This window comes from Aplysia californica, unplaced genomic scaffold (assembly GCF_000002075.1).
Source record: "Aplysia californica isolate F4 #8 unplaced genomic scaffold, AplCal3.0 scaffold01050, whole genome shotgun sequence".
Lineage (NCBI taxonomy): Eukaryota > Metazoa > Mollusca > Gastropoda > Aplysiida > Aplysiidae > Aplysia > Aplysia californica.
In genome coordinates, this window is record NW_004798320.1 from 74,593 (window position 1) to 87,092 (window position 12,500).

The following is a 12,500-nucleotide window of genomic DNA, read 5'->3' on the forward strand; positions in this document are numbered from 1 at the left end:
TCTCTCTCTTTCTCTCTCTCTCTCTCTTTCTCTCTCTCTCTCTCTCTCTCTCTCTCTCTCTCTCTCTCTCTTTCTCTCTTCTTTACAGCACTTAACATTTGAAGTGCTCATGTATCTATTGCTTTGTATTAAACATGTTATCACCTAGAGCAGGTTACTTACTTTAACTAAAAAACTAAAAAAAATAACGTATCTAAAACCCCAAAGCCAAGTCCACTTTCGGCAACGTAAAGAATTTTTTTAAAAAACATAATAAAGTTGTTTTTTTATTAGTTCAAATATACACATAACAAATTCAAGTGCCTCATAGAAAGACCAAATCACACCTAACAAATCCAAAAATATACAAATGACGTCATAAAAGGTCCTTATACAACAATAGCAGGTTCAAAAGATAGAAATCTCAATGTAGCACATAGCAAATTCAAATGCCCCATAGCAATTTCAAATGTAAATATGCTTGAAATGGAGAAAAAAAGAGGCCAAAAGTATAAGAAAGTATATCGAAGTAAGAAGTAAAAGGGTTTGTTGTTTTTTCTTGCTCCGAAAAATGTTAGATGTAAACTATGTGATGCCACAAGGAAGAAATCACGTGAAACGAAAGTAATTGTTAATTTTTTTATTAACCGAAAGTAAGCTCACATACATAAACAAAAACGAATGGTTATGATAAAAATCAACAAACTGCTGGTGTATATATAATGAACTGAAAGAAACGTAAAACCAGGTTTATTTTTATTTATTTATTGTTGCACAACAAAACGCTGTGGCATTCAGGCTTGCATTGATCGGAAGACTGTGCTGCCATTTTCACTATAGTCACGGCTTGGGTTAAATGTTCGGTCAACTGTGCAAGTGTTACCATCCTTTGTTGGTGAGTCTGCTGAGTGATTATATTTTAGTATCTTGCTTTAGCGAACATCTGTTTCAAATTGTATTTCCAAAAAAATAATGTTTCAAAATTATGGTGAAATGGTAGAATTAGGTTATTTAAGAGGCAGGACCTTCGAGATCAACGTCTATCTTCGAAAGGATCGAACCAAACGGTAAATTCGAGTAAAGTGCCTTTCAAAAGGACACAGCGCCGGACCGTACTGCGACTCGAACCCCTGAACCCAAATCTCACGATTACAGTTCCGATAGCCTACCCACTATGCTACCCACGTCACAAAATCGTATTTCCAAATTAAGAAACATTTTCATAGATGGTAAGACAAGGTATGCAGGTGGCAAGATATTTCACCTCGAGTCTATTTGATGAAACGAAACTGTTAAATGAAGCAAAAAATAAACGGGAAAAAACAATTGAAATAAAATAAACAAGTTTGAACAAGTAAGAATGGTTATGATAACACAAGCGTTCTCGTAAATGTTAAGAAAATGTGTGTTAGGGGGGTGAGGAGATATTTCACCCCCCCCCCAATCTATTGATGAGTTGCCTTTTAAAGCTTGCCTTAATACACGAGCGTTGTTACATACCAAGCGTACTTCGTTGTGGGGATTATTGGAACAGTTTCTTAGAGGGATGGGTTAAAATGATAGCTACCATTCTCTCTACTTGAAAGTAGAGTTGGGCAAAATCGGATAACTTATCCGGATAACTAGATCTTCTTCTTCTTCTTCTTTTATCCCGTGGTTAGGGCAACCGTTGGGGAACCACTGCATTTGAAAACCAGCTCTCGCCATCTACTCGTATTTTTGTCCACTGCTCTCCTCAGATTATCGCCCATCGTCTTTCCTGTCCACCCTGTAATGTTGTCCTCCCATCTCCTTCTCTGCCTTCCTCTCTTTCTCTTTCCTTGTACGGTTCCTTGAAGGATTGTTTTGGCAAATCCTGTGGATCTTGTGACATGCCCATACCATTTTAGTTTTCGTCTCTTCACTGTGGTCAGTAGATCTTCATATTGCCCCACTGCGTTGGTGATTCTCTTTCGTACTTCAGCATTTGAAACGTGGTCTTTGTACGAGATGTCAAGGAGTCTGCGGTAACATCTCATCTCTCTGGTCTGAATCTTTTTCTCTAATTCTGCTGTTAGTGTCCACGACTTGCAGGCGTATAAAAAATATTGAGATGACCAGTGAGCGCATTAGTCTAATTTTGGAGCTGTGCGTGATGTTTCTGTCTCTCCAAATAGGCTTCAGTTTTGACAGCGCGGCTGTTGTTTGCGCGATTCTGGAGAGAATTTCTGGTCTTGAGCCTTCATCTGAGACGATAGATCCGAGGTATTTGAAGCTGTTGACGGTTTCAAGTTTCTCGCCCCTGACTTTGATGTCCGCATTGATGCCATTGGTGTTATTGGTCATTTGCTTGGTTTTCTCGGCACTGATCTCCATGCCGTAGGTTGCTCAGGTTGTGTCCAGCCGCTCCACTAGTGTGGCGAGCTCCTGTTCTTCTCCTGCTAATCCATCGATGTCATCGGCAAAACGCAAGTTAGTGATTGTCCTGCCTCCAATACTGATTGTTCCATTGTGGTCTTCCAGAGTGTCAGTCATGATTCGTTCTTGGAAGATGTTGAAGAGGGTGGGAGAGAGCAAACAGCCTTGCCTCACCCCGACCGTTGTCCTGAACCAATCCCCCATGCTGCCGTTAAGGTAGACTGCGCTGGAGGTCTTGTCGTATAGTTGTTGCATGACGTTGATCAGGTTGGCGTTGATGTTATATTTCCTCATGGTTGCCCATAAGGCTGCATGCCAGACCTTGTCGAAGGCCTTTTTAAGATCCACAAAGATATGGTATAGGTTTTGTTGGTGTTGGAGGTACCTCTCGCACAGTATTCTGAGGTTGAAGATCTGTTCTGTTGTACTGTGCCCTGCTCTAAAGCCTGCCTGCTCTTCGGCAATGACCTTCTCTGCCTGTGGTTTCAATCTGTTCAACATTATCTTCAACATAACCTTACTGGGGTGGCTTATTAGACTGATGGTGTGGTAATTTTGAGACAGTTGCAGGTTACCTTTCTTGGGGAGTGTAAATAGATACTTCTCAATAAAACATTATCCGATTTCAGGTTCTAAACTCTCTTTCCTAACCAGTTTGCCGAAGTGGGTGCATCCATTTGTTAAAGTGATGCTAACCAGGTTGCCGAAGCGGTTCGTAACATAGTATTATTTGCCGAAGAGGAGCACTAGTATTATTATCCGGATTTTGCTAAAGCGGCTCATTGTCCAGCCCTACATGAAAGTCGTGAAAGACCAGGCCACCCTCAGCACTGACAGCAAATGTCATCGTGCGGTTCAGTCCCCGTCAACCCTACACTACAGGAACAAAGCATTGACCTCCCTGTTGTTATCTCGGTTTTACTTCGTCATCAGCTTGATACCAGTCTCATCGATGAAAGCAAATTCATACCGCTAAATGTTCTGCATCAGCCATACTGCATATTATTGATGTGTGGTTGCTTCAGTCCTATCAGAATTTGTTTCCGCGGAAGCATCCACGGGATTTTATTTGATGATTGATGGTGATAAATTCTCCCAAAAGGGATACTGCTTAGGGCCGTCGTCAACTCAGTTTGAGCACATTAAAATGCTTCTCACGCTGAATAATCTTTGTGAAGGATATTTGCTTTTGCTATGTGACATTTGAACTTGTTATTATAGTGTTAAGGGGCCCATACACGATAAAAAAGTCGTCAAAATTTTTATTCAAATTTTTTAATGGGAAATTGTGATTCAGAATTTTGATGCAAAATTTCCCACACACGTATCCACGTTTAAAAAAAAAATCCAAAGTCAGTTTTATTAAAATTTTCGACATGGACGTATCAGTGGCCATAGCACTTGTAATTGCCTTGGACTTGGATGAAAGACCTCGTAAACGGCGGAAATGGTCCAAGAACTAGTTATTACAGCGCTGAACCCTCCGACATGCTAATCTTCTAAAAGAATTACGTATTAGCGAACCTGAGAACTTCTGTAACTTCTTCCTAATGGATGCGCAATCGTTTGATGAGTTACTCGGCCTTGTTGAGCCATTGATAAGGAAAAAAAGACACAGTAATGCGTTCATCCATTTCACAAACTGAACGCTTGTCCATCACACTGAGGTACCTGTCGTCTGGAAATTCCTTTGAAGACTTGAAGTTCCTGACAGCAACATTGCCACATGCGATAGGAAAGTTGGTCATCGAAACATGCGAGGCCATTATCGTTTGTCTGAAGCGTCAGGGGGTTATAAAGGTGAGGTGAATTTACATTGTACGATACTGTTGTTAATGTGTTGGTCTTTGTCTTTTAAGAACTGTGTGACAACGCTATAACAGAAAAGGAAGCTTCATGGCGGAAGTTTAAAAATAAGACTCTTTAACTAGCCCCAGGAATCAAGAGGGTGGGCACACCTGTACATTTTATAAATCAATGCCTTTTTAAAATGAAAATGTAATGACAAATTCAACATGATGTTTTTGAAAACTGCAACTGTTTTTGAGATTTGAAAGTTTATTATTGAACCAAAGTATTGAACATCAAAATGAAGTGACATTGGTATGATATGACACATGAAAGAAATCAGGGAATCTAAGCAAAACACAAAAGCAGAATGCAAACCATAAATGTCGATTTTCAGAATCTTCTTAAACGTCAGGGTTTAAATTGCTGAAAAACTGAGCGAGACTGCTTTGGTTTTCAATGCATTCATTTGGCTCTTGCAAAAAGTGTCCGCCTTGGTCATTCTTCAAGAAGGAGGCAGATTCCGTCTGAGGTTGGTAGTGACCAAGAGAAGAAGAATATGGTGTACTGCATCGACTGCTGTGCGGTGTGCGAGTGTCACAATTAATTTGGACTTAATGTTTGTGCAGCGTTCCGCATCGGCCTTCAACTAAGATGTCATTTATGGCTTTCTTCGCCCACAGCTGTTGCCTGGGATCCATACTTTTCAATTCATGTGCCCAGGTCTTGGCTTCAGTTAAGCGTGCTTTGGCCAACGACAGGAGCTTCGCTTTCTCGGCTTCCGGGGCCGATTTTCGTTTTCTGATAGTTGTAATAGTAGGCATAGACTGATTGGAGGATGACGGCGTTGTCGGTTTGGGCAGTGGGCGTGTTATCGTTGTAGATGTAGATGACTCCTCGCTGTCTTCTGCTTCTCCATCTTAAGTACTTTCTTGTGGGCAGCCTACATCCTGCAATAGAATCACACACGAATTTGATAAGACCGTGTTTGGCATCGATATTTCAACAATCGTAAGTTTTTAAATTTTTAATAACAAGATTTAATTCATTTTTTTCAGATTCCAACAACACCAGAAGAATGGAGACTGACGAGTGAAGCCTTCAAGTCGACCTGGAATTTTCCGCACTGCTTAGGAGCTATAGATGGAAAGCACATTGCTATTTAAAAAAAAACAAACTGTCGAATCCGGTTCATTTTACTTCAATTACAAGAAATTCTTCAGCATCGTACTCATGGCAGTTGTCAATGCCAATTATGAATTCATTATGGCCGATGCAGGAGTCAATGGGCGCGTTTGAGATGGAGGAGTGGTAGCAGTGACTGAATTCCGCTGACGCCTTAAAGAAGCCGCTTTGAACCTTCGGAACCAGAGCCAATCATTCAGGACGGAAGCGAAATGCCGTTTGTTTTCGTCGCAGATGATGCATTTGTAATGACAGAAAATCTGTTAAAGTCATACGGAGGAGACAAATTAGATCATGACCAACGCGTGTTCAACTATCGCTTGAGCAGAGCGAGGCGGGTGTCAGAAATGCTTTTGGGATACTGTCCACCAGGTTTGGGGTACTGTTATCTGCACAATTTTCTTCGAAACAAACCAAAACACTACTTGAGAGCTGGGAGTGTGGACTGGGAAGATGCTGATCACGAGATCCACCCAGCTGACTGGCGAGAAGAACAACATCTAATTGAAAGTTTGAGGACATGCAGAAGTAGAAACATTGGAGCGGTGGTACACGGTGTACGAGATTCCTACCGTCAACGCTTTTGCACACAAGGACAAGTTCCATGGCAAGATGCCAGAATTGCGTAATGATTTCCTACAAACAGACTTTATGGGCATCTAAATGAGACTGTGTGGCCTGTGTATGGTTAATGGATAAAATGAAGCTGAACGCGATTTGGTGCAGGGTTGACTTCAAAGTGATCAACTGGAACAGAATGTCAAGATTTTCTGGGCTTATGGATCAATTGCAGTTTTCATGGCTAGATGAAATTGGGGGACAATAATAAATACAATTTACTTACATCAATTGTGTCTTGTTCAGTGTTGCTTACATCCAGCAGGGTACTTCTCAACCTGGCAGGGGTCTCTTGGTCTTTTAAGAACATCATCGCAGACATGAACCACGCACTTGACTCGTATAGTTCGTCACTGCCAGCTCCTGATCTTGAACTTTTCTCGATCTTTCGTAGCTCGTTTCTAAAGTTTGTTCGCACATTGTTTTGCTTTTTTTCAGTTATTGATCCTTGTTAAAAAAATTCCTGATATTTCTTTAAAAGGGTGTTGTAGGATTCAGCGTTTTTAAACCGGTTGTGATAGTCCTCCGACTTGATTTTCCACAGTGCCGGCAATGTCTGATACACCTCAAGCAGCTCTATTGAAAATGTCTTTTCATTCTCTTTCTTTGAAGACATTGTGATGTCTTATTTTATTTCTTGTCCTGTCGTCTTGGTTGTCAAATAGGAAACAGAAATTTATTTGATCAAAATTGTGACTCGAGCCCACAAGCAAATAAAACATTTGATAGCTTGTATAAAAATTTGACAACTCATCAAAAAAATATCAAATTTTTTGGGACATCAAAACAGCCTACACACGATCAAATTTCGATTCAAAATTTTGATGTCAAAATTTTGAATCTAAATGTTGACGACTTTTTTTATCGTGTAAGGGCCCCTTCACTTTTGGATTTGCTATTTGTACGTTTGATTTGTTACGCACAATCGTGCACTAAAATTTCCTATTGAACATTTGAACTTTCTGGGTGGCGTGAAACTTTCTATGTGGCATTTGAACTTGCTAAGTGGAATTTGTATTTCTTATGTGTACATTTGATCTGAAAAAAACTATATATAACATATTCATTTTAAATGCTCAACTATTTTTTCCATTGTAAAATAAACAACAATTTATAAATATATTATTATGTCATCAATGATAAGTAAAGACACTTTGAATTGACCAGGTCCTCTTTTACTGTGAGCTTTAAATTAAAATTAATTTAATGCAAGTTTAAAAACAACAACAAATCAAACAGCGAAGAAATCAAGTTTAACAACAACAACAACAACAACAACAACAACAACAACAACAACAACACCAACGGCGACAACAAAGGCGACAACAACAACAACAACAACAACAACAACAACAACAACAACAACAACAACAACAACACAACACAAACACACACACACACACACACACACACACACACACACACACACACACACACACACAAACATATGTACTTAATTGTGGAAATGAATCAGAATTACAATATCAGAAGCATTGATCGTTAGTCACGTTAAAGGTTTGCCGCCACTTTCAACACTGTAAGCTAGTATAACAGCCTGAAACTCTTGGGTTTCACGTCCATCCCCGACGGTACCGAATCAAATGGGTAGACAGAGCCTTAAAAACTCCCCAAAGCAACCCAAATTGCGGATTCCAGCGAAGGCCATACGCTCCGAAGTCCAACCTGACTGGAACTAACTGATCTAAAAGGGGGGCCTCGCATCAGTAGCATCTTTCTGCATTAAACTAGACCATAAACTATAAACTTACACTAAATCAAGGTGATTTTGGGTATTCATTAGACCCCTAGGAAGACACTTTCTTAGGGGGGGGGGGGGGGGTTGCAGATGGAAGACATAAAAAGGGAATAGATCTAGGTGTGATTACTCTAATTCACTGAAGATTTACCAATCTGTTAAAAGTGATAGAAGCTTCCATACTATTTTGATTCCATGAGAACATGTTATTACACGTCTGTTTTGGCTCCTTTCAAAGTGTTTTAAATAAATGTTCTGACGTTCCTTCTACTATATTTATATATTATGAATCTAGTGATTCATTTCGTTCTATTTTCATTTTCTTTTTAAAGTTAATAATTTTGTGGTTTAACTAATTCCTCGTTAAACTTTATTCAGGATCACATCTCTATATTCTTCAATCGTTTCGTTTTACGTATTAACTCAGCAGCTCTGTTATTCACATTACAACTGACAATGTACACAATCTCATAGATAGAATCGCCAGATGTATCAATGCTATAAGAAAATGGATGTTCAAGAACAAATTAAAATTAAATGAGGATAAGACCGAAATATTATTTCTTCGTAGCAGCGCATGCAATGAAATCGACAATATCAGAATAAACATCAATGGCCACGAAATATCAGCCCAAACTAAAATAAGAAATTTAGGTGTGGTGCTAGATAAAGATAGGTCAATGAAATACCATGTATCCAATCTTTGTAAAAATCTATATCTCCAGCTGAAGAAAATAGGGAGCCTTAGAATATAGCTATCTGTTGGTGTCACCAAAACTTTAATAACATCACTTATATTGTCAAGGATTGATTATTGCAATTCCTTACTGGCTGGTGTACCTGATGAACAGTTACAACAACTACAAAGAGTACAAAATATTGCTGCCAAAATAATTACTAAAAAACTAAGGCATGAGCATGTGACTCCTATTTTAAAAGCATTACACTGGCTCCCGGTGAAAGAGCGTATCATATATAAAATCTGTTTAACTTGCTACAAGTACTTAAATGATTTATCACCGGACTATCTAAAACAGCTTTTAACACCCTATGTGCCTCCTAGAACGCTCAGATCATCAAGTAACAAAACAACCCTTGCTAAGCCTAAAATAAATTACAAATCATATGGCCAACGCTCTTTTTCATATTTTGCCCCACTTGTTTGGAAAATCTAGAAATTTTTAAGAAGAAACTAAAATCATCTAGAAATTTTTAAGAAGAAACTAAAATCATTTCTATTTTCATCATATTTCGATTAGACACAATGCATCCAAGCTGTAGATGTACGTATGTGTGTATGTGTGTATGTATGTGTGTGTGGTGCGTGCGTGAGTGAATATGTGTTTGCATGAGTATGTAACACTATGCACCTTTAAAATTGATTTGTAAACCCATAATATGTATCATGTTAAGCGCATATAGCATTGCATAAGTGGATATGCGCTATATAAATGCAATCCATTATTATTATTATTATGGGACCTTATACCAGTTCCAGCTTTTCAGAACAGAAAACGTCTGTTGTGTTGTAGTGGTTAGGCGAGTCGTCGTCACACGCAGAAGACCCCAGCTCGATTTCCGTGAAGGGAGGATTCTTATTGAGTACTGAGTACAGTATTATTGAGTACTGAGTACAGTATTATTGTATTTCGGTCTTCTTGCTGGCTTGACAAGGTTGTATTTCTCTCAACTCTGGTTGGCCTTAGTGGCCTCTTCCTCTTTCTTCTCCTGCTCATTATCGTCACACCTTTAATGATAACTATAATTGTCCACATGAAAATCATTACTATTATCATTGAAAATATCGTTTTCAATTACTATTATTATTAATGTTGTTGTCAATGGCGGTAGATGTAGCCGTAGTAGAAAGCCTACCGTTAGTGACAGTACTGTAGTAGCGATATTGGCACTGTGACCTGTTTATTTGGAAGATGTGTCTCTTGTATCCGCAATTGGTGAGGAGAGAGTAACGATGGCTGTACTTTTATTTGGCTCGGTTTGTTTTTAGTTAAGAAAAACACATCGGCACTATACAAGTCATTCAGTGCAAAAAACAGACAAAACAATAAAGGAAATGAAAAAAAAAGGAACTACCAGTGGTGCACTTCAGCCGCCTGCGATATTACAAAGTGATTATTATAGTGGCAATTATCGAATCCTGAGACAAGACAAGGCATTGATCTATCATTTTTATAAAATTTAAAAAAATACTTTAAAGACAAAAAAAACAACCCCAGAGACTATAAATTATAAACTCTGAAAGCTGTACCAACTCTGTTGTAATAAATCATTGCGCATAATGCATTGACGTCATCTCAAATATAATTTGCAGAATTGTGCAGCTGTGCGTAAAAAGAAGTGACGTTCAACGCATAACATAAAAAGAACCATCTTGAACCGTGTTTGAAACGACAACAATATGGAAGTGGGAAACACACGTATTTCGGTGTACCACTTTCAGGTTAGGCTGCAATGACGATTCATCTTCAATTTGCCCAGTTGCAAGGTAAATTGCTTCTTATAGTCATTCTTTATTTGTTCTAAAGCCACCCCATCCTTTGACTCCCCAAACAAAAATACCAACTAGAAGATCTAGAGATCTAGGCGCCTAGTCTAGGTTGCAAAAGGCGATAATTATCATAATAAATAATACATTGACATTGACGATTTAGTTGTTTCAGGCTCTAAGTAGATCTAGATCTAGAGCCTGTTCAACTATCTGGTAAAGAACGACAATAATGGATTACGTGCCGGCTAGACAAATCAGTTTTGGCAGTTGGGGTTGTAAATAGTTGGGAGATCTTTCCAGTATTCGTCCAGACGTCTGTTAAAGGTGTCCACGCTTGGAGCTGACACCACTGATTCGGGAAGATTGTTCCAAATAGTATTAACCCTATTCTCAAAAAAAGTTTGCCCTCACACACAATCTGTTTCTTTGCTTCTGGAGCTTCTCTGAGTTGCCAGAGGTTGTTGCCTTTGTAAACGCTGGTATTTCAGTGATGTAGTAGCCTTTGATATACTTGTACGTTTCTATCATATCACCACGTAACCTACGATGTTCCAGGGATGGAAGCTTTAGTTTTTTCAGTCTCTCAGAATACGGCAGTGTTGCGGTGCGATCCTTTGTTGACAGTTGGATACAGTAAAAAAAATTACGCTTCCTTGTGACGATACTGGCCTTATTTTCAAAGCATACAATGTCAAACTGCACATTAAAATAGCCAAAACACAATTACCCAAAAAGCTTCAGTTCTCTCTTTTTAAGGAAGGTGTTTTACACCCCTGTCGACATTACATTTTGATCATTTTCGAGGTGGGTTTAAACCCCCACCTGCCAGGGTCAATCTGGGCTTACGAGAAAGATTGACACATTGTCCTAGCAGAAAGAATTTTTCCCCACACGAGAATCGAGCTCTGGTCTCCTGCGTGTGAGGGTGAAGCGTCAATCTGCTACATCGCAGACTCCCGTACAAATTACATAATGTGCTTTGGAACTTGATCTTCAATTACCAGATTATGTAGAATGGTATTTTCTAAAGAGTATAATGATCCAAGCCCCACCTCCCTCCCCACACACACACAGACAGACCTAGATCTACCCTGTGCCTCACTTTATTGTCTCCCACCTCACTTCAACCTTTCCCTCCCTCTTTTCAAACTAGTAGTCTCATATCCTCAAATTGACAGCATTACAATGTGAACAATAAATTGATCTTAAAGTAATGCCTCGGCGTCAAACTTCCCATGATCCACCGTGGAAAGTAACTACATGTTCAACTACGTTAGTCATCACATCTAATTATTGTTTCCCTGGGAAAATTTGGGTTACAATGGCAAGTGAGCTACAATGAGCACATCATAGGGTCAGGGGTTGCACAAATATCATAATAAATATTATGACAATACCCTACCAATACAGCTGTCAATTTTACATTTTTAGTTGACGGGTTCTCTGGTTTGGTTTGCTCCGTCTTTCCTATCAAGCATCTTTCATCCTTATCTCTCCTCGTTCTTTTTTGTTACTCTCTTGAAACACCTCAAATCTTTGGTACTCATATTAATACAACGTTATTGCGTTGCAAGTGCCGTTAAACTCTTACTAAAACTAATTAAAAAAACCATGCGCGTTAGTACAGGTCACCACTGCACATGATCTTGTTTACCAAGTTTTGCCATCGTGCCATGTTTAAGGGCACAACCCAGTGACAACATACCAAATGGCCTGATAGCCAGTATTGCCCGATATTTTTTATGAGTCTGGGCTCACTATTTACTCTGTCCATATTCTGCACGGTACTAAAAAAAAACAAGTGAAAGCCGTTAGATGATAATAGTGCGAGGCATGCTGATAAAATGAGTTACTTCTCGATATGAGCCCCATAGTCATAATAGGTCAACTTTTTCGGTTTAGTCAAATGGTGAAAATAATAAAAGAAATTATGTTAAACTTGAAGAAAATGTTGTCATTTGATAGCTGACCAATGTGTTGATTTTTAGCCATTCGCGATTAGCGAGAAGCATCTCATTTTGTCACCACGCTTCACAATAATAAAGGTCAGATTAAATTTGAAAAATAAAATGAAACTCGTTACTCTTGTGGAAAAAAATAAACTCCGTGAAAAGGAAGAAAGTAAGAAAAAAAATAATTTAATAACAATTCAATTGCATTGCACCGACGCCATTTTGATACTGTTCTCAGTTTTATTAGGGCCCTGAAACTTCAAGCCGAAGTAGGTGCTATTACTTTCGCCAACTTAGATTGGCTGGCAGGCATTGT

The 12,500-nt window shown here is 39.0% G+C and overlaps 1 protein-coding gene and 1 long non-coding RNA gene across 2 annotated transcripts in view; both read left to right on the forward strand.

Moving 5' to 3' along the window:
• The first annotated feature begins 3,232 nt into the window (after positions 1-3,232).
• On the forward strand, positions 3,233-6,195 carry LOC118478847. The gene is made up of 2 exons (XR_004859314.1): positions 3,233-4,176; positions 5,223-6,195. It is a non-coding gene; the product is annotated as an uncharacterized LOC118478847 (long non-coding RNA).
• A 3,386-nt stretch (positions 6,196-9,581) lies between these two features.
• The window catches only part of LOC101862228 (coiled-coil domain-containing protein 18), a gene marked incomplete at its 3' end in the record, with an annotated part of 139,162 nt that continues 136,243 nt past the window's right edge, over positions 9,582-12,500 (forward strand). Inside the window, 1 exon segment of the mRNA XM_013089798.2 lies at positions 9,582-10,229.